Source organism: Lygodium microphyllum, chromosome 3, assembly GCF_053477565.2.
Source record: "Lygodium microphyllum isolate KBCC chromosome 3, Lygodium_microphyllum_v1.1.10, whole genome shotgun sequence".
Lineage (NCBI taxonomy): Eukaryota > Viridiplantae > Streptophyta > Polypodiopsida > Schizaeales > Lygodiaceae > Lygodium > Lygodium microphyllum.
Genome location: NC_141137.1, coordinates 97,964,577 through 97,992,506, shown reverse-complemented (window position 1 = coordinate 97,992,506; position 27,930 = coordinate 97,964,577). Strand labels below are relative to the sequence as shown.

The window sequence follows — 27,930 nt, the reverse complement described above, 5'->3', positions numbered from 1 at the left end:
GGGTGTGCATGTGTTGTTGACCCTAACCTGATAGTTGTATCAAAGGTATACCTTCTCTTAGCAGCTGCCACTTTACTTGCATGCCACCATAGGTGGCGTTGAGAGCCTTGAGCTTGGCTGGTCTCCCTCTTCTTGGTTTGCGTGCTACCTTCTGTTTGAGCTTGCCATTGTGTCGACTAGACTTGACAGTAAGGTGTGCAGCTGCAGATCTTTGCGCACGTGGTTGTTGCCTCTACTTGCAAAACCTGGTGCAACTTGCATGACAATAGTTTCCCCTCATGTAGCTCTATCTCGTCATGTTCGTGGCCTACACGCCACTTTGTTTGCAGCACAAACTCCACAGCTAGCATTTGACAATCTTGCACGACATCTCACTTGTTGCTTGTCGTCAACTCCTTTGCTTGACGCCACATAGTTTGCAACCTTTGCCACACCAGTCAGCCCCAACAAGTCTGCCACATTACACTTGCCTCATTAAAGGTGCCGATAGCTTGCTTGTGCAGACTTACGATAGCTCTTGTTCTGTCATGCATTGATTTAATACACGTGCTGTATTTTTGTTTGATGCTCGACATAAATATTATTAAAATATTTGTTGCCTTTAGCCTTAATTAACATTAACTTTAAGTTTCTCGTGTTCACGTGCAATGCTCCTATGAAGCACAAAATTTTAGGACTTTTGCTTCAAAACCTTGAATCTCGAAAAATTTTGGGGATTTTGCATAGAAATTGCTCAATCTTGTCCTAAAATTCAGGATTTTCACATTTGAGCTTCAATTTCACTAAATTTCATAAATTAAATTTTGGGCTTTGCAAAAGTTCCTCAAATTCATCGACATTGAGGTCAATTATACCTTGTACATCGACATTCTCACACATTGGAGCTCTTTTGATTGAAAATTCTCCATCCATGCCATCAAATTTTCAAAAAATTGTGAGTTTTCGGTATTTTCTTTGCTTTATTTTAGTGTTGCAATTGCATTTGTACTTGGGAGAGGAGTTGATCACACAAAAAGCCAGAAATTTCAGCGAGCAATGATTGGGCAAAAGATTTTGCTCAACATGTTTGGGGACTTGGACAAATTAGATGGCACTAATTATCCCATGTGGGCATACATGATGAAGCATGTACTTGTTGCCAAGCACCTTTGGGGTTATGTATGTGGTTCAGAAGTTAGGCGTGCAGGTCTTGCTACACAAAATGCCATAGATTCTTCTAGCTCATCCACAATCACCAATGGATCTTCAACTCCAACTTCTTTTGCATCTCCCACAGCATATAGTTGAAATGGGATGTCAAGCTCGTGCTTTGATTGCACTCTGGTGCAAACGGCAGGTTATCCCGCATATTCAGTTGTGCACAACAACCAAGGATGCTTGGGATAAGCTTGCTTCATTGTATGAGGTGCGAAATGAGGCTCATGCAATCTATTTGCGTAAGCAGTTTGAGATAGAGCATATGACAGAGGGTGATTTTGTGGATGCTTACATTATACATGTTAAGGACATTATGGAGCAGCTTGCTTATATTGATGAAATCATTTCCGATGTATCTCTTGTATCTACGGTCTTGGTTAGTCTACTTGATACTTATCAGAGTTTTGCCACTACACTACATTTACTTGTAAAGGGAGATGCTAATGCTTACACATTTGATGCATTGGTATCTCTATGTTGCAAGAAGAGCAATCAAGGCTAAATCGCTCTAATATAAGTACGGATAATCAAGCATTTGCAGCCAGCCATTGTAACATAGGGAAGTCATGGCAGTCTCAAACTCCAAAGGAAAAGGCAAAACAACTTCTTCTATGGTCTTCCCAAGAACCAAGGATGATGTTGCTAAGAAAAGGGGGCAATCGTTGTAGGAAGAAGGAGCATGTTATGAAAGAGAATGGCAAGTGAAAAAAAGAAACAAATGGGCACGTGTGTTGTTGAAAATTGAGCAAATGCAAAGGATGCAACCACACATTTGGCAAGCTTGGACATTGGTCAAACAATCTTATGCTTTTGTTATGCGTTGTTTGTATGATCCTTCTTTACATGAGAATGCTCTTTTAGTTGTTGAAAATTGCACCACGTGGTATTTTGATAGTGGCACTTCTAAGCACTTAAATGTCCTTTCATGACTTGTTTGTATCAAATGCAAATGCACAAAAGGGGGGATCAATTGTATGTGCAACAATGCTTCATATGCTATTTAAGGCATTGGTTAGATTTCCATTATTGCACTGGATGGAAAAACTATCATGCTTGAAAAGGTCTTGTATGTACCATGCATAAAGAAAAACTTGCTTTCAGTTTCAGCCATTGCATGTGCTGGCTTTGTGGTTACACTTCACATGGATTGATGCAATGTCTATGATTGTAGTGATGGAGATGCCCTCATTGTCACTGGTACTTTGTAGAATGGACTTTATCAGCTTGATTTATATGAGAGGAGCATTAGAGGATGCATTACATTTTGATGCCACCATTGTGAATGTCACTGAGTTATGGCATGCTTAGTTTGGTCATCTTAATTATGGCAGTTTGCTATGTCTAAGAAGCAAAAATATGATGCTCAATCTCCCTCCGTTGAAAACACCTACTCACAATGTATGTGAAAGTTGTGTATTTGGCAAAATGCATTTTGCTTTGTTTCCTAAGGGTGATACTATGTGTGTTGATCAGAAATTACAGCTTGTGCATAGTGATGTTTGTGGGCCCATGCATGTCAAATCCATCGAAGGATACTTGTACTTTGTTACCTTCATTGATGACATGACTCGTCATTGTTGAGCATATGCTTTGAAGCACAAATCTAAAGTGTTTGTATGCTTTGAAACTTTGTTGGCCTTGGCTGAAAATGGCAATAGATACAAGATTCTTACACTATGTACTAATCGAGGGGGGGAATGTATGTCACAAGAGTTCAACTCCTCCTTGGCTGAAAGGGGTATTATCCATTAGTGTACTATGCCTTACACACCTCAACAAAGCGGTGTGATTGAAAGAAAAGATCGCACTTTGATGGAGATGCCATGTTGTATGCTATCACACAATAAGCTACCCCCAAAGTTTTGGCCTGATGCTATCATGTGTGCAGTGTATGTCTTGAATTGCAGCCCAACTAAAGCATTGGCTGATAGTACGTCTTATGAGGCTTGGAATGACTAGAAACTAGTGGTGTCACATATCCGTGTCTTTGGTTGTTTGGCATATGCTTTAGTGCCACAACCATGAACACACAAATTGGAAGACAAGGTTGTCAGATGTATCTTTATTGGTTAAAGTGCAGAAAGTAAAGGGTACCACTTATACCAACCCTTCACCAAGGTGATTTTTGTTAGTAGAGATGTGGTATTTGTTGAAACATGCTGGTCAGCCCTTCATGGACTGCAACAATCAGCTCAATGTAGACCATATGGACATGTTTGACAATTTGTTGCCTTTATTTCAGCAAGGTGAACCTGATTTTGGTTGATTTCAGCAACCTATTGAGGGTTTATAGCAGCAAAATTAGTAGCAAACACATGTTGAACAACAGCCTGATTTTCAGCCCATTGATCAAGGCATTGTTGATTATGAAGTGGCCAATGGGAGGGCTGCTGTTCGGGAAGCTAATGTAGTCCCTAGATGGCTGTTAGATACATTATGGGACAGCAAATAGTCCGTTCCTCTTCGTGGTAGAACTAGAGCAGCCACTCGCCATGCCACTCGCCATGCCACTCGCCATGCAGAGGGTAACTTGGTTGCACGTGCACTTGTAGCTACTGCATGCGATGAAGAACCAATTTCTGTTGGGATAAAGGCCCGGTTGAGACCCCCGTGTATAGTACACGCACATTGTACATGTGAATGCACCCTTTAGGTGCCCTAAATATAAATACATTTTATTCTTTATGTACCAACACATTGTTGGTACACTCTAACCGAATCGTACTTGACTCTGTTCTCACTCTTGCTCTCTAGCCGTCACACTCTCTCACTCCCTCTTACTCGACTTCCATCTCACTCAGCTGTGCTCATTTCCCAACAACAAGTATTAGAGCCAGACTGTGCGTGCTTAGCGAGACCACTGACTAATAGGCGATTGTCAGCTCGAGAAGAGGCAGATGTACAACTACTGAGCGAGTGACTTGCAGTTGAGTGGGTTGCAGGTGACATGCAGCAGCAGGTCGATGAGCAGGAAAAGGCAACAATCGGACGTGAGGCAGTCAGACGACAAGGCAAGTGTAAGTGCAATAGTTAGGCGACGTTTGATGGGCATTGGCGAGCTTCAACAAGGCAGTATTCGTGACGTAGGCGCACGCGGGGGGGGGGACCAAGGAGAAATCGATGGGGCAACGTGGAGTGACGGTCGTGGGTCGTTGGTAGACATGCCATGCGACCCGCTTGGCGGGTCAACGGACTCGCCATTTTTTTGTAAAATCAAGAATCTTCACTTTTTTTTCAAATCCTTTTTTGAAAATTCATTCCCTTAACGGCAGTTCATGCACTGGAGGCACAGGTCACAGATCTGTGCAGATCTAGCTCAAAAATTTTGGGCTTTTTCTAGATTTGACATCGTTTATGTCTGTCAGTGATTTTCGAGTCAGAAATTGTAGACATTGCGAGTGGTGACCTCAATTAATTTGGGGATTTTACCAAATTAGTCAAAACTTTGCTCTTTTGAGCAAAATTTCTTAATATTAGATCCTAGAAATTTGGGGCTTTTCATGTATTTGCAAAGTTTTGCTCATTTGGGTCAGATTGATTGACATTTATGCAAATTTGGACTTGAAATTTTGGGGATTTGTGTGGAATTTGATAGATTTTTGCATTTTTGCCCGTGTGGTGGTTGTTTCATGTACAAATAGGAGGGATTTATTTTTGGTTGAGAAAGAACATGAGTGTATTGTACTGGTTCAGCTTGTGCTTCTGCAGATTAGTGCATTTACTCGTGTTCGTGATAAAATGGCTGCAACTTTTTCCAGTTCAGACATCAAGAGTTTGATGGAGATCAAACGGTTTGATGGTCATGGCTTTGACCTTTGGAAAGACCGTATGCAAGGCATTTTGTTCCTAAAGGATTGTGAGGATGCTTTGCAGAAGATAAACCCGTACTAATGTCTGATGTAGGTTGGGCCAATGTAAATAAAAAGGTGGTGTCTTACATAAAGATGGGTGTCACTGATGAACATTTTTACAGACATTAAGGATTTAAATACAGGTTATGCAATATGGGAGAAGCTGAAAACTACTTATGAGATTACCACACTTATTAATCAGGTGCATTTAATGCGCAAGTTGGTGAATATGCGACTGGACGAGTCAAAGTCTGCAGCTGAGCACTTGATTTCATTTATAGGGATTCTAAATCAGCTCAAAGATGCAAATTTGGACTTTGATGAGAAGTTGAGGGCGATCTTTTTGATCATGACATTGCTCGACTCTTGGGAGACCTTGGTGGTTTCACTCAGCAATAACCCCAATCTCTCATATGATAGGGTGAGGGGTTCTATCTTGAATGAAGAAATTAGATGTATGTCTAGTGGAGAAGGTAACAATTCAGCTTATAATGTAAGAGGTAGGGCTGAAAAGAAAAATGCAAATGCAGGATACAGAAACAGGAGCAAGAGCAAAGGAAAGGAAAAGAGTGACATTATTTGCTATCATTGTGGTCGGAAGGGCCACAAGAAACTTGATTGCAGGTATTACAAGAAGGAACAAGAAAGAAAGAAGAATGCAGGAGATAAAAAGAAGAAGGAAGACAAGACAGATGCATCTGAGGTAACCAAAGTCAAAGAAAAGGCCAATGTGGCCTCTAGTGTGGTCATAGAGAAGTTTTTAGATACAAAGGCTGATGTATTATGTGCAGTTGATTATGATGCCCTTGTATGCCACATGTAGGATATGCAGATTACCAAGGCTGATGTGATTGATGCACTTTTGTCAGTGGATGATGGTGTCACTCAGACTTGGATTGTAGACTCTGGTGCCTCTTTCCATGTAAATCCTTGCTTAGAGTGTTTTGCTATGTTCAATGTAGGCAGTTATGGAAATGTGTATCTTGGAAATAACCATGCTTGCAGCATTGATTGGATTGGCATTGTACACTTGTCTTTAGACAATGGCCAAGAGCTTGTGTTGAAAGATGTCAGATATGTGCGTGGTATTAAAAAGAGTTTACTATCTGTTGGTCAGCTTGACTTGCATGGCTACACCACATTGTTTCATGGTGGTTTGTGGAAAGTAAAAAAGGGTTGCATGTTGATTGCAAAAGAAACCAAGAAGGGCACTTTGTATTGTTTGCACTGTAAACCCTTAAATGGCAAGTTTCTTGCACTTGCTGAAATTTGCAGCCACTTGGAGTTATGGCGTAAGAAATTAGGCCATATGAGCCAAAAAGGACTTGATGTTCTTACCTCTTTGAAGAGGGTTGATGGAAAAGGATCTAAACTTGACTTTTGTAACGAGTGTTAGTTTGGAAAGAAAATAAAAAATTCCTTTTACTTTGGTGTCTCTCGTAAGTCCAATGTCTTGGACTTAGTGCATTTTGATGTATGTAGTATGCCCGTGAAATCATTGGGTGGTGCTGCATATTTTATCTGGTTTATTGATGACTGTTCCAACAAGATTTGGATATACTCACTGAAAAAGAAAAGCGAAGTGTTTGTTGTTTTTAAAACTTTTCTTGCATTTGTGACCACTTAGATAGGTAGAAAGCTGAAATGCTTGAGAATTGATAATGGGGTGAGTTCACATCGAGTGAATTCAAGTCCTTTTGTGACTTACAGCCCCTTATAACCCTTCTTCAAATGGGTTGGCTGAAAGATATAACAGGACTTTATGTGAAAGAGTGTGGTGCATGCTGTCCACTGCTAATCTCCCTCATGAATTTTGGGGAGAGGCACTCAAAACTGCGGTTCACATTTGCAACCGCTCTCCAAACGGTCCTTAAATAATGGCTTCCCCGAGGAGGTTTGGTCTGGCAAATCGGTCTCATATGACCATTTACACATATTTGGCCATGATGCTTTTGTGCATGTTAGGGATGAGTTGGGGAACAAACTTGACCCAAAATCCACCAAAGGCATTTTCATGGGCTATGGTGATGAGGGTGAATTTGACTACAGAGTGTGGTTACCTCAGTCCAAGAAAATTATTCGCAACTGTAATGTTGTGTTTAATGAGACAAAATTGCTAAAAGGTACTTTAGCCTCTAATGAAGATATGAAAAAAGTGAAATTTCAGAGTTTGCAACCACCTATTATTCAGAAAATGAGCCTCATGCTGCTGTACCACAGATTGAAACTCATGATCAGCTGGTTATTTTTGAGCCAGATGATGAAGGACAGTAAATAGGAGCACAAGGAGATCATGGACAGCAAGATAGGCTTGCTGATAATGAAAATGCAGGTGCTGGTAATGAAAATGGAGGCGCTGTACAGCATGAACAACATGCTGAAAATGACTTACAACAACGAATAAATGCTGAAAACAATATATCTCCAGATGTAGACCCAATTCCTGAAAATGTTGATTATTGGGTACGCAGGTCTACACGTGTAAGAAGACAACCACATAGGTTTGATCATTCCTTGCATTATGTGATGCTTACAAATGAGGGTGAGCCTCTTACATTCAAAGAGGCCAAGTCATGTGAATTCAGTAGTAAGTAGGAGCTTGCTATGCAGGAAGAGATTAAATATCTATATGAAATGATACTTGGGATCTTGTGCCATTATCCAAGGGAAGAAAGCCACTTCCAAAGAAATGGATGTACAAAGTAAAGACAATTGATAAGAAACCCAAATACAAGGCAAGACTAGTTGCCAAAGGGTATGCACAAAAGGAAGGGATTGACTTCCAAGAGGTCTTTTCACCTGTTGTGAAGATGACCACTCTACATGTGATTTTTGCTCTCATTGCTGTATTGGACTTAGAGCTGTATCAAATGGATGTAAAAACAACTTTCTTGCATGGTGACATTGATGAGGAAATCTACATGAAACAACCTGAGGGCTTTGTAGTTCCTGGAAAAGAGCAAATGTTGTGTAAACTAAAACGGAGTCTGTATGGGTTGAAGCAAGCACCACCGCAGTCGTACAAAAAATTTGACACCTTTATGCTATCTCATGAGTTTACACGCAGCCATGCAGATCATTGCTTGTACATGAAAAAGGATACGGATGGCAGCCCCATCATACTTGGTTTTGTATGTGGATGATATGTTGCTAGCTGGGAAAAGAAAGACTAGCTTGGATGCTCTCAAAAATCAGCTAAAATCAGCCTTCTCCATAAAATATTTGGGGAATGCAGAGCATATTTTGGGCACAAGGATTTGGAGAGATAGAATGCAGAAATTGCTGTTTTTATCTCAAGAAAAATACATTGAAAAGCTATTGGACAGATTTAACATGGGTGAAGCTAAGCCTTTTGGGATACCCTTACCTCCTTATCTCAGGCTTAGTAAAGCAAACAACCCAAAAGATAACGTGGAAGCAAATGCGATGAAGGGAGTCCCTTATGTATCGGCTTGTGGCTCTCTTATGTATGCTATGGTTGCTACTCGTCCAAACATTGCTCATGCAGTGGGAATTATTAGCAGATTCATGTCAAATCTTGGCAAAACACATTGGGAGGTTGTCAAGTGTATTCTTCGATACCTTAAGGGTACACAAAGAAAGTGTATTTGCTATGGGTAGGGTGCATTTAGTTTGCAGGGTTATTGTGATGCAGACATGGTAGGTGACTTGGACACTCGTAGGTCCACCGGCAGGTATGTCTTCACAGTTGCTGATGGAGCTGTTTCTTGGTGTTCCAGGTTGTAGAACATCGCTGCATTGAGTACCACTGAAGCTGAATATATATCAGCTACTAAAGCTTCTAAGGAAGCTATATGGTTGAGTAGACTTGCAGAAGATCTCGACATGCCTATGGGTACTGTAGTTTTGGGATGTGATAGCCAGAGTGTTGTGTATCTGGCTACGAATGCCATGTATCATTCACACACAAAGCATATAGATGTGCTATATCATTTCATCAGATAGATTCTGAAAGATGGTCAACTCACATTGACCAAGATCAAAACACAAGATAACCCTGCAAATGTTCTCACTAAAAGTCTAAGCAAAGCTCACCACGAGCATTGCATACGACTAGTGGGAGTTTGTTAGTTAGAGGTTCATATCGGACCTTTAAGTGGGAGGTTGTTGGAATAAAGGGCCAGTTTAACCCCCTCGTGTATAGTACACACACATTGTACCTGTGAATGTATCCTTACGTGCCCTAAGTATAAATACATTTTATTCTTTGTGTACCAACACATGGTTTGTACACTCTTATTGAATCACACTTGACTCTGCTCTCTAACTTTCTCTCTCCAGCCGTTACACTCTTACACTCACTCCTCCTTGAACTTTTGTTACTCTCAACTGAACTCCCCTAACAGAGAAGAGAGAGAAAGAGGAGATAGTGAAACACAGAAAATTTGCAGTGTAGTATGCTATATAGGAATGCAAAAATATACATGGGTGCAGAGAATATATTTGCGTATGTCCTTTACGATGTCACCCCACGTGCACACCTCGAGGACATCAAGGCCTGATCACAATCTAATCTCCACGAACTGCAGAGAGTACCTGTGAATGATTGAGAGTGTGCCACAAATTGGCTGTAAATAGCCTGTTGGGAATAAAGGTCTCGTGCCTTTAAATGTGCTCGTGTGTGAACACACCCTTAGCACTTGTACTTACACATATATATCTATCTAAAAACCTAAAGGTACACACTCATTATTGTACCTACAAACGTGCTCACTCTCTAGTCTGCCCTATCTCACTCTTTCTGTCTCTCACTGCACGTAATGATTGTTTGTCTCGATTTTCGTGCCTAACCCGCCACTACAAACTGGTATCAGAGCGCAGGTGTTGAATGCTCCATCAGTTGTGCTTGAGTCAGTCGGCAGAGTCGGAGTTGCAGGTTGGGCGAAAGGACTGACGAAGTCTAAGTCATCGAGTTGCAGGCGTGGGCGACAGGATTGATGGGGGCGTGTAGGAGTGATGGACTGCTAGACGGCATCCGACAGGTCGTGGATTGGCGATAGTTGCTCCAGGCTCAGGACAGGGCAATCGCGTGCTGATGCAGACGACTGGTGTTTGGGCCCAATGCAGGCGAACGAAGCAGGCTGCAAGGTACGCGACAGGGCTGGAGGTAACGGTGCCACGTGACGGGGAACTACTGTGCGACGGGTGACTGCACGGCGACCAGTTGATGCACGGCGACTAACTGGCAGGCGCGCTGACGACGAACGCAGCAACTAACGAGACCCGTGCGGCCTGAACGGGCGTTGTAAGTTCGGACGGGTCAACAGACTCGTCATCCAAAACATTATTTTCTTTAAAATCTTTTTTTGAAACCCCTCCCTCTAACCGGGGTTGGCGCGCATAACACAAAGTCCAGATTCGTGCAATCTTGGCCCATAAAATTTGGGGCTTTTCCCAGATTTGGGGAATTTGATGCAGGACAAGCAAATTTGTCTCAGAAATTGCAGGAATTTGTGACATTTTATCCTTGACATTTGGGGCTTTTCATGTACATGCACAAATTGGGCTGAAATTTTACCCAATTTCTCGACATTGATGCACATTGGACCCCGTGCAATTTGGGGCTTTTGCAGTTTGGGCAAAATCTGTGCAGCATTTGGTCATTTTATATACATGCAGGTTGAATTTCACGCAATTTGGACATCAACAGTTGGTAAAATTTGGGGGTTTTGCTGAAATTGCTCTGTTTTGGCAAAATTGGCCTGTCCTATGCATGATAGAGAAAATGCAGATGTGTGTTTGATGCTTTGAGCACAAAATTTTTGGGGGCTTTTGGCCGTTTGTGTCAAATTTCATGCTTGTGGGTACATGTACAACAGAAATTGCAGCTAAAATCTGGGATTTCTCATGTAATGTGATGCATATGCCCTTGGAACAGCTGTAATCAGTTGTGGAATGTTGTAGCACATGGTTTGGTGCTTCTGAAAATTTAATTACAGATCTGAAATCTGTGCTGTTGCGTGGCCATTTATTGCTGATTTGTACTTGTTTGTACCTTGGTCACTTGAGTGACAGTTTTGGGCCTGCACTTGCTGTTTTTTTTTGGTCACATTTGGGCTGATAATCATGGTTGGCAGCAATGACAGTAGTAATCTAATGCATATAAAGAAGCTTGAAGGCGCACATAACTTTGTAGTTTGGCAAAAGCAGTGCTACAATATCCTGTTGCAAAAGAAGCATGCAAAGTCGATCAAAACCAAAGAGGCAAAGCTCGCGGACATGGAACATGATGATTGGGATGAGTTGAATGAGCTTGCAGGCTCAACCATAGAGCTATTGATTTCTGATGCCTTGCTGTTCAACATTGAATGTTTGGATTTTGCATATGCTTTATGGACTAGGCTGGAAGAACTGTATGCACAAAATAGTGCTGCAAAAGTGTATTGACTGAAAAAGCTTATGGATTTGCGTATGAAAGAGGGTACAACAATGTCTACTCACTTGAGTGAGTTTAACTCCATTTTCAGCCAGTTGGTTGCCTTGAAGTTCATGATTGATGAGAAATTTAAAGCCACTTTCTTGCTTTGCACTCTACTAGAGAGTTGTGATACCTTCAGGACTGCTATGAGCAATTCTAATGTGATCCTTTTGTATGCTGATGTAGAGAGTGCTCTACTTATGGAAGAGATGAATCGGCAGAACCATGCATCCAGTAAGTCTTCTAGTGCTTTGTATACTAGGGGTAGATCACAGCAAAATGGTAAATATGATAGCAAGGGACGTAGTAAATCACGTGGCAAAGATGCTGAATGTCATCATTGTGGCAAGAAGGGTCACTTTAAACGTGATTGCTACAAATGGAAGAAAGAAAAAGGAAAAGGCAAGAAGATAGATGATAGCAAGGAAGAGAAGAAGGACAGTTAGCTTAAGAAGAGCAGTGTAAAAATTGAAGAGGTGAATGTAGTCATTCATGACAGTGCTAGTGGGAGTGATGTACTCTCTGTCTCTTCACACTTTGGTGCACATGCTTTACTTGCAGATACAGATGATGACATGCATACTTGGATTCTCGATTCAGGTGCTTCCTTTCATGTCACCCCTCATCGTGAGTGGTTCTCTGCCTATACAGGGGGTCGACATAGTGTTGTCCATCTTGGGGACAACTATGCATGTGACATTTCAGGTATTGGCAGTGTGCACTTACAGTTTCAGCATGGCTCTGTCTTTACACTTCAACATGTACGGCATGTACCTTAGCTCAAGAAGAGCTTGATTAGCACAGGGCAGCTAGATGATGATGGTTTTCATACCACCTTTGGTGATGGAAAATTGAAGATTTGTAAGGAATCTAGGGTTATTGCCAGAGGTTGCAAGAGGGATACTTTGTATCTACTTCATGTATCCAGTGTGCACGACCATGTTGTTGCCGTGACCGAGCAGCCAAGCGTTTCTTTGTGGCATGGCCGGTTGGGACACATGAGCCAAATAGGAATGAAAGTGCTTTCTTGTTTGGGTTACTTGCCTTGTCTTCCTTTTGCTGATTTTGAGCATTGTGATCATTGTATTTATGGCAAACATACACAGATGTCTCACAAAAAGTCTATTTCTTTGAAATCTTCTCCTCTAGATTCAGTACATTCGGATGTATGTCAAATGCCAAGATTATCTTTAGGGGGAAAGAAATATTTTGTCATCTTTGTCGATGCTACACGGAAAGTATGGGTTTACCCTATTCGTAGCAAGGATGAAGTGCTTGACAAGTTTAAAAAATTCTTGGCATTGGCTGAAAATCAAACAGATAAGGCACTTAAGTGTCTTCGCTCTTACAATGGTGGGGAATATGTATCCAAGGCCTTTCAAGCATTTTGTGATAGCAAAGGATAAAGAGGAAGCTCACTGCCCCTTATAATCCGTTCGAAAATGAAGTTGCAGAGCATATGAATTGGACCATACAGGATAAGGTCCGTACGATGTTGTCTCATGCTGCATTACCCCATGGTTTTTGGGCAGAGGTTGTTATGACAGCCGTTCACTTGATTAATCGGTTACCAAATAGGTCTTTGGGAGGGGGAGTTCTCCAAGAAGCGTGGTCGAGCACGCCACCTTCATATGCTCATATGAAAGTGTTTGGCTGTGAGGCTTTTATGCACATTCGTAAAGAAAAACGTAGTAAACTTGATCCAAAGTCCTGTAAATGTATTTTCGTAGGATATGGTGACGAGGGTGAAATGGGGTATAAATTGTGGGATCCGGAGAAAAGGAGATTAGTACGCATCAATGATGTTATCTTTCGAGAAGATCGCATGCACAGCATGCACAAACAACCCGAAAAGACTAAGGAGGTCTGTAGAGTTGTAATCCTAGAAGAAATACCTTTTGGACAGCAAAATGTGCCCGATGTACAGCAGAAAATACTTGCTGTAAATGAACCTATAAATGCAGGAAATGATCAGCCAGCTATTGCCCATGAAAATGAGCCATTACATATGCAGGAACAGCCAGGACAGCAAGCTGTTAATGCTGATTTGCAGGCTAAAATGCCAGGACAGAATGTTGAAAATGGAAATTTGTAGGAACAACCAGCAAACAATGACCATTGGGTTAGGAGATCGTCTAGGGCTACTTGACAAGTTGACAAGTTTGTTCTTGGTGCAATTAATGTGGCTGATTATTATGTCATGTTGATAGACTGTGGTGAACCGTCTTGCTTCAAGGAAGCAATGGACAGACAGGACAGCAAGAAATGGTATAAAGCCATGTTGCCAAAGATGGAATCTTTTCAGAAAAATGGCACTTCGGACTTGGTGCAATTGCCTAAAGGGTAGAAAACGCTTCCATGCAAATGGGTTTACAAGATGGTCACTTTTGGTTCCTCACCAAAGTACAAAGGAAGATTGGTTGCAAAGGGGTACAAGCAAAAGCATGGAATTGACTTTGATGAGATTTTCTCTCCTGTAGTTAAGATGACTATATTGAGAACCATTTTGGACTTGGTTGCAGTTGAGGATATGAAGCTCATATAGATGGATGTAAAGACTGTGTTTTTACATGGTGATTTGGATGAAGATATATATATATGCAGCAGCCTGAAGGATTTGTTGAACAAGGGAAAGAAAAAATGGTATGTAAACTCAAAAGGAGTTTGTATGGGCTGAAATAAGCACCAAGAGAATGGTATCATAAGCTTGATACATTCATGCAGTCCCAAGGCTTTCATAGAAGTCAAGTGGATCACTGCTTGTACACCAAGAAGGCAGCAAATGGCAGCCTGATTATCTTGGTTTTGTACGTTGATGACATGCTAATTGCTGACAGGGATAGTCATGCCTTTGATTCATTGAAGCAAAGCTTTCATGGCATCTTTGACATGAAGGATCTTGGTGATGCAAATCACATTCTTGGCATGCGAATCAGAGATAGATCGAAAGACTTACTCTATCTATCTCAATAGGAGTATATTTCCAACGTTTTGCAACATTTCAATATGGAGGGGGGGGGGGGAGTAAAACAATTGGGGTTCTATTGCCTCCATATGTGAAACTTAGTGCAAAGGACAACCCTACATCTGATGATGAGAAGGTTGAAATGGTCAAGATACCATATGCTTTAGCTATTGGCAATTTAATGTATGCTATGGTTGCTACATGTGCTGACATTGCCTTTGCATTAGGAGTGGTTAGCAGATACATGGCAACCCCTTGCAAGAAGCATTGGGATGCATTGAAATGTATTATGAGATAGGTATTATGAGATACCTCAAAGGTACAAAGGAGTTGTGCATCTGCTTTGGAACGCAGAAGGCATTTGTTGTTGGCTTTACGGATGCAGACTATGCAGGTCATGTGGACTGCAAGAAGTCCACTTTTGGGTATGTATTTACTTTCACAGGAGGAGCGGTCTCTTGGATCTCCAGGCTACAAAAGTGTGTTGCATTGTCTACTACAGAGGCAGAGTATGTAGCTGCCTCTGAGGCATGCAAGGAGGCTTTATGGCTTTTACGTCTAGTGGGAGAGCTTGGCATCTCAAAGTTACCTGTTCTCCATTGTGATAGTTAGAGTGCTATCATGCTAGTACGGAATCTTGTCTTTCATGCAAAGACAAAGCACATACAGGTGAAGTACCACTTCATTAGAGATGTACTTAACAGCAAGAGCATTGAGCTTGTCAAAGTGCATACAGATGATAACCTTGTAGACCTTCTCACGAAGGGTCTTTCAGCAGAGCGGTTCGCTCATTGTTGACAGATGATGGGAGTTGGATAGATATATGTATTTCAGCTTTGTACATACCTAGACTTAGTTGATTCTTTTCTCCTCTTAACGCACATTGCCTTTAGGTGGGAGGTTGCTAGGAATAAAGGCCTCGTACCTTTTAAATGTGCTCGGGTGTGAACACACCCTTAGCACTTGTACTTACACATATATATCTATCTAAAAACTTAAGGGTACACACTCGTCATTGTACCTAAAAACGTGCTCACTCTCGACTTTGCTTTTTCTCATTCTCTCTGTCTCTCACTGTGCGTAACGACAATCTATCTCGATCTCCGTGCCTAACAGGGCCCTACACCTACACCCTCTATTTCACATGCATAATTGTTGCCCAAGTAAAGCTTGCCTATCATGAGCTAAAAGTAAGTCATTAATCACCTCCTCTTTGGTGATTTGCATATCACTTCTGCAACAAGTATCTCTTCAGTGTCAGAGAGCTTCTTAATAACCACACTAGATTGAACATTTGCCTTCGCAACTTCTTTTGAGGGAGAGATGTTATCATCTTTCTTGTCATCCTTCTTTTTCTTTCTTGCTCTTTCTTATAGTATCGACAATCGAGCTTTTTATGCCATTTATACCCACATTAATAGCAAGTAGCATCCTGCTCTTTGCCGTTGCTTTTACTCGTGCTTTTGCCTTTATTTCTTGCATTACCCCTCTTTTTTGACCTGTCTCTGAGATGATAGGCTGAACTATTGCTTTCTCCATTGGAATTTCCTTAATCTCCTCATTGAGAATAGAGCTCCTAGCACCGTCAAAGGTTAAAACAGGGTTGTTGCTTAGTGAAACAACCAAAGATTTTCAACTATTAGGCAAAGTTATCAACAAGAAAATGGCATTCGATTTATCATTGAAGGGCTGTAAACCAGAGTCTTGCAATTGACTCAAAATCCCAATGAAAGCACTCAAATGCTTCGATGCTAGCTAAGACCCATCCAACTCCATGTTTACAAGCTTGCGCATGAGATGCACTTGATTTATTGGAGTTGTATTTTCATAAGTGTCCATCAACTTTTTCCATATGGCATACGTCGTATCAAGACGCTTAATGTTTGTAAGTACATCATCAGATACAACCAGTTTAATGTATGCGATGGCCTTCTTCTTGAGTCTAGCCCAATCCTCATCTGTCATAGCTGTAGGCTTGATTTCCAAGAGAGCATCATCACAAAACAAAATGCCTTGCATCTTGTCCTCCCACAAGTCAAAGCCAGTGCCATCAAACCTCTTGATTTCAGGAAGGGATTTAGTGTCATTGCTGCTAGAAGCATTAGTGGCTATTGTTCAGCAAAGTGCCAGGTACCAATGCTGTATTTTATGTCAATAAATATTATAGGCTGAATATTCAGCTAATTTTAGCCTAAACTTTCAGGAGATAAGAGTAAGATTTCATCCTAGTTCATGTATAACAGTAGAAGGAATGACTTTCAACAATGTAACTGAGATTTCAGCATATAATACATGCATATACCATTGCAAAGTGGCTCTCACTTCAGCAATATCACCAAAAAATACACTTGCAACAATTCCATATTAATTTTGCCAAAATTCACAAATTTCAGCAAAACCCCCAAAATTTCACTCACCAATCTGCTCCAATTGCATTAATGTGTTCCTGAGAGTATAAAACATGCAATTTAGCAAAAATGCACCAATATTAGTAAATTTGGCTCAGTTGAGCACAATTTCACTAGTACTTGAAAAGCCCCAAAATTTTCAAGGCCAATGTGCACAATTTCTGCAATTTTTGGGTCCAATGTCACTGTTATGTATGAAAAGCATCGGATCTAGGAAAACCCCCAATTTTTCGGACATAAATATGCACAAATTTGGCTGTTGTGCTTATGCATGTGAATCCCCGTTAATGAGAAAGGAATAATCTATAGGAAATAAATTTTAAAAAAATGAAGAAAATGGGGTTGTCGAAGTGTTGTACTTGTTGACCCGCCTCACGTGAGTTGTCATGCTTGTCGCCGTTGCTTGCGAACTTGCCGCGTTTAACCTTGACTGCTGCTTGACGTCGCAGCTACCTGACTTGTCGTCTGTTTTTGCAGCTGGTTTCTGTGCTCACTTGCTGTCTCGCAGCTGGTCTTCTTGCTCACCTGTTAAGTCACGATAGTTGCCGACTGCGCGTGCCTGACCAGTTTGGCCAAAACGATAGCTGGCTTGCTCTCAATGATTGACAGAAAAGGTGAACGGCTTCTTCGCGTGCACAAAACTAACTTGCACTATTGGGAAGTGCGCACACTCTTGCCAAGAGCTCTAATACTAGTTTGCTGAGACAAGTGCATAGTGGAGTGCGAGACAAAAATGGAGCAGAAGCAGCGTTGAGAGTGAGAGTGAGAACTCCAAGATAAGTGTACCAATTGAGTTATGGTACCAATAAGGGCGTGTTCACACCTGTAAGTTTATACACACGGAGATTAAAGGGACTTTATACCCAACACTTATCGTATTATCATTTATGATTTTATGTCCATATGTCTGAGTACTTTATGGCAATGTTGAAGAAGGTTAGAGAGTATGGGCCTAACTAAGTGCCCCTCTCTTTCGAGACTTTACGCACTTCCTTGCTTGAGAAGGAGAAGCATATTGTGGAGCAAGCTGCAACAAACATAAAAAGAGATTGAAAGAAGAATGTTGTCACACATTGCTGATGGATGGAGTGACACAAGAAAGAGATCTATCCATGGCATTGTGGCTTACTCACGAGGGGAGATTTATCTTTTGTCACCCCATGATGCTTGAGGGATTGGGAAGTCTGTAGATCAACTTGCAACCGAGTGGATCTCTGCCATTGATAGATAGTTGGGCCATATCTCATGGTTGGATTTGTGGGTGTGAGCCTGCAAATAGGCACACCACGTTTTCATATTGCATGACACATTGTTTGAACAACCTTTTGAAGGATATTGGTGAGTTAGATTGGGTTCAACCAGTGATACAGGATGCAAATCAAATGGTGACTTCTATTTTGAATCACCAATTTCTTTGCTATGAGTTCACAAAAAGATCAAGAAAGATGTTGTTAAAGTATTCTGATACATGCTTTGTATATAACTTCTTGATGTTGGGACACCTTAGAGAGTGTATGGGTGTAGTGAGACAATTATTTGTCAGCGATGAGTTTAGTACTTCTCTCTTAGTAGCCACTACCATGGGTATGCTATGCATGGAAAAGTCAGAGAGCAATGACTTTTGGGAGGATGTAAAAAGATCTGATGCAATGGTGTATTCTATCGTACACTTGTTGAGTCTTGTTGATGGCATACAACCATGCATTCGCAAAGTGTACGAAGCAATGGATAGGATGATTGAGAAGTTAGAGATTTGATATCTGATGCTGAGAAATATGAGGAGATATATGATTTATGTATTGGAAGGTGAAATGGCTATAGTTCACCTTTGCATTCGGCTGCCTTTGTTGTGGACCTTGAGTTTCAGGGCAAGGATCAAGAAAATGATGATGAGGTGAATCTACATTGGATGCTTATTCTAGAGTGCATGATGCTTGATGTGGATACTAGGTGTAAGTTCAAAGATCAGCTTGCTATGTATAGGAGAAATTGAGGCTCTTATGGTTGTGATGACGCTCAGTTGGACCATTGCAAGATTGGGGCACCTTTGCGGTGGGAGGACTTGGGATCAAATGGGCCAAAGTTACAAAAGTTGGCTATGAACATCTTGAGTTAGGCAGTGAGCTCCTCTTGCTTTGAGCAATTATAGGGCACCTAGGGTCATATTGGTTCAAAGAAAAGGAATCGTCTTAGAGTGGGAAAGGCAAATGGCTTGGCCTTCTTTAGTGCTAACTTGAGGATGCTTTGCAAAAGTGTTACATCACTGATTGACCCATTTACCTAGTGGGAGATGGAGGAGCATGCTTGTTGTATAGAGATTGTACGTGGAACCCATGATAATGAGGCTAGCACTTTGAGAGTTGCAGATGCTCATTTTGCTATTGATGATGATGATGCCCTCTAGATTTGGGCTTGATCCTTGCTGATGTTTCCTTTTGTATGTTGCTTTATGGCTGGTTACAGCCTCACAATCATATGCCTATTTGATGTTAGATGCTATGATCTATTGTCAGCAGTTACTTTTACTGTTTAGTTTTTTTGACATTTGTCCCTTAAAATTTGTTTTTAGTTTGCTCTTGAGTTTTCATGTCACATGAATCATGTCAGTGGACAGATGCTCCTTTGTAATACAGCAATCTTCAAAGTTTGTCCATATGGTTCATCATTTGTCATTTGAGTGTCTTGTGTTGATTATGCGACATGCCAATAAATACAATAAAAATGGATATTTTTAAAGCTTAAAATGTGCTTTGTTATGTATTTTAGTATAGTAAAGTCCTCCCAAAAAAAAGTTCCCTGGCTTTGGCCATACCCTGTCCCATGTTTGTATGACCTCTAGGTTTATGCATGGACAGGGGCATAAAAAAAGAGGACCAAACCACTACCGCAGCTTGAAAAGAAGACTGAATTTAATGTATATGATGATTCGCGTAATCCTAATCTTCTTAGTTAACTCATTAATTCTAAATATTTTATGGTCATGACAGTCCTAATCTTCTTCGTTAATTTGTTTATTCGAAATATTGTATGGTCATGACAATCATAAAGAGAGAGAAAAGATTAAGTCTGCAGCTTTAGATTTAACCAACCTAGCCCAAATTTGGTGTACATGGTTGGAACATGATCATGGTACTCTTAAATGATGAGCTACCAAAACTTGCCTCGTAATTATCATATTCTTTTAGCTCATTAAACAGCCCCCAAAAGGTTTGTACAATGCATGAAACTTCTCCAACCATCATCATTGTAGGTGCTACCGTAGCTGGCAGCTATCTGCTTCAGCTCTAGAGGTTGCTGCCAGCCTGTTTGTGGCCAACCTCTTGTTGTTGCCAGCCTGCATGCGGCATCCTACTGTTGCATTTCACCTGCCAGCTTAGCCTTGATATTGCCTGCTATTTCAGAGACTTTTTGGTCATCACCTGCTGTCCGACGGGCCATCAGTTGTTTTCACCTTCTACCAGCAGATGACCTGTTTTGGATGCTGCACAAACATCAGATCTGCCGTGTTTTTTTTAAAAGGACTTCATGAGTACTGATTTCTTCACTCCTAGATCTTTGTTTCACTGATACTGCTGTACATCATCAGATTCTTCATTGTCGACATCATTCCCACATGTACATGGTTGTCGTCAGGCTGCACAATGTTGTGGCTAGGTGATGCACAAGTGTTAAAAATGCAATGACCCTTTCTCCTTGTTACGGATAGGTGATTGTGGCTGAGGAGAACAATTGTCAGTGTGACCAGCTTTAGAGCTTTGTGTATCCTGGTTGTTCTTGAATAGCTGCTTAGAGGCTTAAGTAAAGAGTGAGTCATGATACACATGGAGTCTAGATTGACCACAAAGGGATTTGAGGTTTCCTATCAAATAATGAGTCACTCAAGTTCATTTTATTTCTTTTTATTGATTCTCTCTCCCCCCAACCCATAAACAAAAAAAAACCTTTTCTCTTTCCATTTTTAATGGAGTTTGACACTGAAATCTAATTTAGGTACCAAAAGGGAAGCTTTATTGTCTCTGCAACTTACTCTGCACTACCTCACCTCTTCTCCTTCCATATCTTTGTAATTGATTCTCTGATTCTGGTCAACATCACATTATTTTTCATTCTACTGTTGTTAAAGATGCTAGGAAGCCTTGCATGAAGTCTAGTGAAAGAGACAGAGACGGACACTAGAGGCATAATAATAAAAATGTGGAAAGGCCCATTCGGATCATAGGAAAGAGCTACCTTTCCTGTTCGTCTCTCATTCAAAATGCTAGGTAGCTCGATGATGCAAACAATGACAAACATAGGAATGTAAAGAATAAGGTGCACTTTCGGTAAGCTCTATCTTAAGCAGTTAAAGTCCTCCGAAGAGGACACCTCAGAATCCCAAATCCAGAACAATCTGCTCCATAAGGCAGTGATGTGTCTATATTTGATTCCCTATTTGCTTCTGTTGCATGGTTGTGAGTACTTGTGTCTATCTCTCTTGTTGTTAACTTCGAACAGATGTGCAGGTGTGCAGTCTGACTATATCACAGCCCAGTCTTCTTCAGATTGCATTTCTGCTACGTGTATGTTCTCTTTTCCATCTTAGGTGGTACTGGCAACAATCCTTGATTGGCAGTGTATATCTGTTCCATTCCCTGAGACATGTAGGCATAGCTGGCATCAGAGGTGTGAATGTACTTGCAGGACATTGTGTAAAGATGTGTTGCTAGTGTTACGTGAACACATCCAAGTGCAGAAAGAAAATGGTGGCTGTTACCTGTCACGGCAACTAAGACAAGCAGACTACTCTGTGTCTCCACACCTGCAAGCTTCACTTCCTCTTGTGAGTGATAAGAAGGGGTGCAAAGGTGTATGGCTTTTGGTAGTCTTGTTTGACAATGGCAGTTGTGCAGTAGTGATGAGAAAGTTACATACAAGAAGGGCACTGGTTTCACTGGCTCAGTTGGTTTGGTTGCTTGGAGTACGAGGGATTCAAGAGGACTCTAGCCCACTCATTGGAGACTCATTAGGAACTATTGTTTCTAATATCTTCATGCAACCAAAGAAAAGTCCATGGGAGGTAATGATATTGTTCATTCTTTTGCTCTAGATGTTTGTGCCTCATTGCACAGCATCAGCTAGGTGAGTTGGTTTAAGTCTGCTTAGCTCTGCATGGCTGGAGCCAGCTGTGATTATCTGTGATCCAAGGACTTGGATCTTCTTGGCGTCGGCATGCTGTTGAAGATCTGCTGGAGTGTTAGTTCCGTTCCACTTGATAACTGTTGAACATTAGAGTGGATGGATAGCATGTGTGATCAGAACTGTCAAATTAAGGGGGGTAATAACTTCAGAATCACGAGGTTTCATTTATGTTTCATGCGTAGGAAACAATTTCATATGAAATAAGAATCGGCAAGTGACAAGTTTAATATTATGTTTATGTGTATAGCTATAACAGTTAACAAACAAGATAAGATGCAAAATGGGCATTTCATTCTGGAAGCTGTAGTGTAGGAGCATACTTATAATGAAATTGTTGTTTCTTATTTTCATTTGTAATAGTCTTGGATAACATTTTAATCTATTTTTGTTTTCAAGGATGTTTTGTCTTATTGCTGAGCATTGTTCTCTTCAGTGTTTTTAAAGATGCATCTGAAATGGTTTTGATATGTTTTGTATGTTCCAAACAACTACAAAACAGTTTTCTATGCAACTGTCTTGGGCTTTGCTGCTGTGGTCGAGACCATCTATAACAAGCTTTATATGTTAAAGATTGGAAAATTTAGGGTCAACGTTCTTCCTAGGACACATGCACACATCTCAAAGGAGTTTACTGCTGTTCTCAGCAGTCTTTTAGCAGCCTATTCTCTCTTTCCATGAAGCATTTATGCATTTGTTCTTGTGCATAATATTGGGGCATTTACTTTTATGCTCATGTCTGTTTCATGATTTTGGCCTTAATGTGAAAGAGTTTGGAGTAAACTTTATTTGGAATTCTTAGTTGTCCATTTGATAACCATACCATCAAGGCCTCTTTTACTTTTGATTCCTCCCACATCTGCAGCTCTCCTCAAAGTCTTGATGTCACTATCTGCAAGCTCTCTTCAAAGTCTTGATGTCACTATCATCAGAAGTGCTCTAATGTGTTTGCCCAGTGTTACAATTGGCCTTGTCCTTCTTTGTCTGCTTAAAGGTTTCAGAGGTGAATTTGGACATCTCATCTTTCTGTGCAAGGCCATACATTTCAATGTTTAGGTCTATTGTCATCTGTACCTACAGATTTGGTCAATTTGTTCGGGGGGCCTGGTTTTATTCATTGGGTTTGGTCACTTGTTGATGGCTTGTTCACAGCTGCACCTATTGGTGAGTTATAAGTGGGCAAGATAGTTGAGCTGTATGCACTCCCATCGGTGCAACGGGAGTTCCCTGTGGCCAAAGTTGATTTTTTAAATCAGGATTTTTGGGAACCTTAAACTTAAACACGACTGTTTGTGGGATCTTCGGTTTTGCTCCCTTTCTTTGATATGCATCTCTTAACTCATGATCCAGTAAATGACTTGTCATTTGAGGCTGTCCATTCGTTTGGGAGTTATTTTTAACCATGAATATATCAAAGTGTTCCTCTTCAAGCGTTTTTAACAAATGCTAATATTAAGGCACTCCTCCCAGCAGTTATCAAACTTAGGTAGTGAGATCACCCATGATCCCTCCTCTAAGTGCTTGGTTGGCATTTTGGAGCTATAATTGTTTGTTTTTATTCTATTGTGCAATTCATACAGTCTGGAGGTATTGGAATTCCAATGCCGAAGATCAATTCAATGGATGTAAAGTTGGTAGCTGAAATCCAAATCATATATAACGTAACCTGTTCACATGGACACTGTCAGAGTCCACATATCTTCTATTTGGAGTTTGTATGGTGCATCTGAAGATTAAGACAATCCTTAGCTAATGGGATAACAGAGATTTAAAGTTGAGATTGCTGCACTTGGCCAATTGATTACAGTTCTTTAGTCCCATTGCCATGATGTTATATACATACAAATGCTTGAGAGAAACCTGATGGTTTTGGGAGCAAGAGCATGTGACACACAGCTTCACATCATTGTAGAATCGTTCTATGGCAATTTGTTGTTCACATGAATTTTGTGGTCCATTTATTCGGGGAAAACATCAATTGAAAAGTTTATTTTTGTAAAATTTTAAGAATATCCCCAGAAATTAAATGAACTTATGGTCAAGAGAGCCTAATTGTTGTTTAATTTTAACAGTCTTAATTGTAGTTTAAGCTCAATCATAAAGTAGGCAACGTCATTGGGATACGGTCTACATAAAGTAATTTTTTGGCTGGCTTTGTAGTCTCATCACATACTCGCCTTGTACCAAAACAGTATGTTTGTGTTTCTTGCAGTCTTAAATATAATTGCACTATTTGGATCTACATAATCTACTAAATCTGTCGTATGTTTTCTACTTGACAAGGGGGCTAAGTGACAAAGATTAAGTTGCAAAATTGTTTCTAATGTAGTTACATCTTCATCTTTTAGAAGATCACGGGACACAATGTATCCTTCGTAAGAAACAAGTAGAGGAATATATATATGCTTTATTCATTGCGAGTGTCTATTTGAGGAATGTTGGCCATGCTTATAAGTGGTTTGTTTGTGTGTACAAGCATAATGTTGGTATGATTTGGATGCGTGGCTTATGTATGTGGAAGATGACATGCAAATCATGTCCTGAAAATGATGGTCTAGCAGCAAAACTTGTGCTTCCCAACTTATAGGTTGTGGGTTCAAAGTTCACAAGGTGCTTCATGTGTAGGGACACCCATGTTCACATCGAGTGTTCATGCAGTTTGGACTTGTTTGTTGAATACTTGCATGAATCTTGAATCGATGGGTGGCTGGAGGAGAAGGATCCTACTTGATTAAACTCCATTGTTAGCTTGGTGCATAGATTATCCTTTGTGTCCATAGGAGTTACTTGTGTTTGATGGAAAACAAAGTGATTTGTTGTAAATCCATTCAATGATCACTTTATTGATAGAGTCTCATGGAAAACAAAGCATTTGGTTGTACGTCCATCCAATGATCACTTTATTGACAAAGTCTCATTGAAATGGAAAAAGTGGAGAAGTAATGGTGGGATTATCTCCAACAAGGATTTATTTAAATAAGTTTTTTTGCAATGGATGGATAATCTTTATTAAGGGGGGGGGGGGGTTTAATCGGGTTTTCTTCTAAGGGTTTCATTGATATAGTTGGTGAAGACGAAGGATGGGTTCATGCATATGTGGATTGATGATTGTGATTTGAATGTGATCACAATAAAGAAGTATTTGCTTCCTAGTATCAATGAGTTGTTTGCTCAACTATGACACACTAACAAGATTGACCTCAAGGTATCATTAAATTTGGGTTTGCACAATTGATGTGTCCAAAAAGGTCTTTTGGCCATTTGAGTTTGATTCTACGTGTTTAATGCGCAATATTCATGACACTTATGGATAATATCTTGCTTTCATATCTAAGAAAAGAAGTGTTTTTGGATGAAATATCATTATTTATAGTTGTTTTGAAGGAAAAACTTAAAAAGAGTATGATACACTAACAAGATTGACTTCAAGTCAAGGTGTCATTAGGTTTGAGTTTGCATACTCAACGCACCTAAAGTGGTGTTTTGGCAATTCGAGTTTTTGATTCTACTTGTTTAATTTGCAAAGTTCATGACACTTAATGGATAATATCTTACTTTCATATCTAAGAAAGTTTTTTTTAGATGATATATTCTTAGTTATGGTTGTTTTGAAGAAAAACTTAGGGAATATCTTTGCTTAGTCTTTAAGTTGCTTAGCAATCATAAACTCTACGTGAAAGAAAATTAGGACGAATTCTTTCAAAAAGGAATTCGGTATCATGGCAATATAGTATGTGAAGAAGATATTAGAATGGATTTGGATAAGACCCAATAATGGCCTCATTCAACAAAGTTTGAGGAGTCATGAAGGCGAATATTCCTTGGTTTAGTAAGATTTTATTGGAAGTTTATGGTTGAGGGTAGATTTCAGTATGGGTCCTGCTTTTACGGGGATGTGCTGATAACTCTCGGTTGCTTGTTGGTTGTGCAATCTTTTTATTTTTTAAAAATTAATTTAAAACAAACCCACATTCCTTCATCAATGTGATTCACGAGCGTGTGGTTTTAGGCAGCACTGTGAGGGATGAGGGGTTCAGTGTTCAATTCTTGGGATGGATTATCTGGGCGATACCAATGCCCTTTTTAGGGGGCTTTTAATTTGTGGGCCCCACAGTCACCCGATGAGTCGAAAAACTGTTGGGCCCTTGTTGATATATATCCATAGCCCTCCCTATCTGCATGGCCAACTCGAAGGCAGCCTTGGCCTTTGGAAACTGTAGCATGGAACCTCGAATAACTAGGCCACTCTCAGAAACTCTTGAGTTACATCGTTCTATGGCTCCCTTTCAGTTTTTGTGGAACCTTACTTTCAGGTAGGCCCACGGATACTCTAAGGTGTTTGATTCTTTACGGTTCCTAGTTGTTTACAAGCTCATTTAAGGTAAACAACTAGATTAGGCATCATGGTATAATAGCTTACTTTGCTAGGATGCTTGTACTACATGATGGTATCGGTATTCTATTTACTTAGAGCTATGAAGCAAGCATTTAACTCCTCTTGTTCTAGCTAGATCTGCTTATTATTTCGTTCTTCAGGCACGTCATTACGGGGCATTTGATAGTTATACCCTATTCTTGGCTATTGAAGGAATAACAAACACCTAGAGTTAAATGGTCACCCTCTACAACAAAATGTATGGCACAACATACCATACCTTACTATGAAGACACCCTTCTCTTTGCTACAATTGTGGAAAAGAGGACTAATGGTTGAGACAATCAACTATCTCAATTATTGAGTCTTGAACAAGGTAACTTATTTGATATGGTGAAGGGGATGGCAACCAGGTTGTGCTATTGACACTTGCAACATAGGATAGTGTGAATTAGTCCTTACTAATCATCTTTTTGCCCAATTTTGTAGGTACCAAGCACAATCTCTATATTATTTTTTATTTTCTTAGTTCCTTCTACAACAATGATGGTTTAGCCTTTTGATTTAAGCTTTTGCACACGTGTCCCTCTTGATGGGCGCCCTTGTACATGGATGTACTTTTCAACATTAGGCAATGTAATACTCAAAACAACAAGGTGAGTCACTTGGTTTTTACTTGTGCTATTAATTTTCTAGCTTTATTGTTGACACCTTGATTTATGAGACACATACACGTGCACATGCATCCACCGCGTTTTGGGCCATTGTCTAGAGCCATAGATTACATCGAGTAGCAATGTCTTAGTCTCTTTCTCGTTGAGATACAACAAATTAGAGAGAGCCTCCTCAAGGGTAGAGCATCAATATATATCCAGGGCCTAACTAGATGAACACAAATAATTTCTTCATAAAGAGTGTTCAAGGAGCTTGGGACCACTCTCAATCTATATTTAGTAGGAGTATTGAGGAGGCCCACAAGACTCCAATTTACAACTTTTTCAAGGGATAGAGATTGAGCATGCACTTTATCTTGGTTGATCCAAACATCATAGATGCATGAAAGAGATGCATAAGAGGATAGAAGCCATTATTGCTTGAGCTAGAGCAAGACCCCCTCAAATTCTTCTCTATATTGGATGAGATTGAGGCTATGCAATAGGGATCGATAAGGGATTTCTTAGAATGATGTGTCTTCATGCTATCCCTAGAACTGATCTTTGTATGTTTCACTTAGCCTCGTAGCATCTTAATATCTTCATTACATGTGAGAGTATTAGTTTTGATTTGCTTTGAACTCTTAGCTTCTAAATTCTAACTTTTACTTTCGTTTTTCATAAGTAATTTTTGTCTTTTGTAGATGTTAATAAATCATTTCATTTCATTTCATTTCATTTCTGTCAACTCCAAGTAGTTTGTAAGGAGATGGTGAGGTGGGTGGTCGAGATGAGACCCATGCCCCTTAGTTAAATAATTAATGCTCTGTCATCTATTAATGTGGCCATACTTGTGCGAGCATGGAT

At 40.3% G+C, this 27,930-nt stretch overlaps 1 protein-coding gene across 6 annotated transcripts in view; it reads left to right on the top strand.

Annotated features, from left to right (window-relative positions):
• The window catches only part of DOT2 (SART-1 family), a 55,858-nt gene extending 31,180 nt beyond the window's left edge, over positions 1-24,678 (top strand). For 2 of the 6 annotated variants that reach the window (XM_087674050.1, XM_087674023.1), the window contains one exon: positions 21,363-24,620. The gene's annotated coding sequence lies outside the window, so the exon portion shown is untranslated. The other 4 variants (XM_087674044.1, XM_087674024.1, XM_087674028.1 and 1 more) reach the window with 4 other exon arrangements.
• Positions 24,679-27,930: the final 3,252 nt, after the last annotated feature.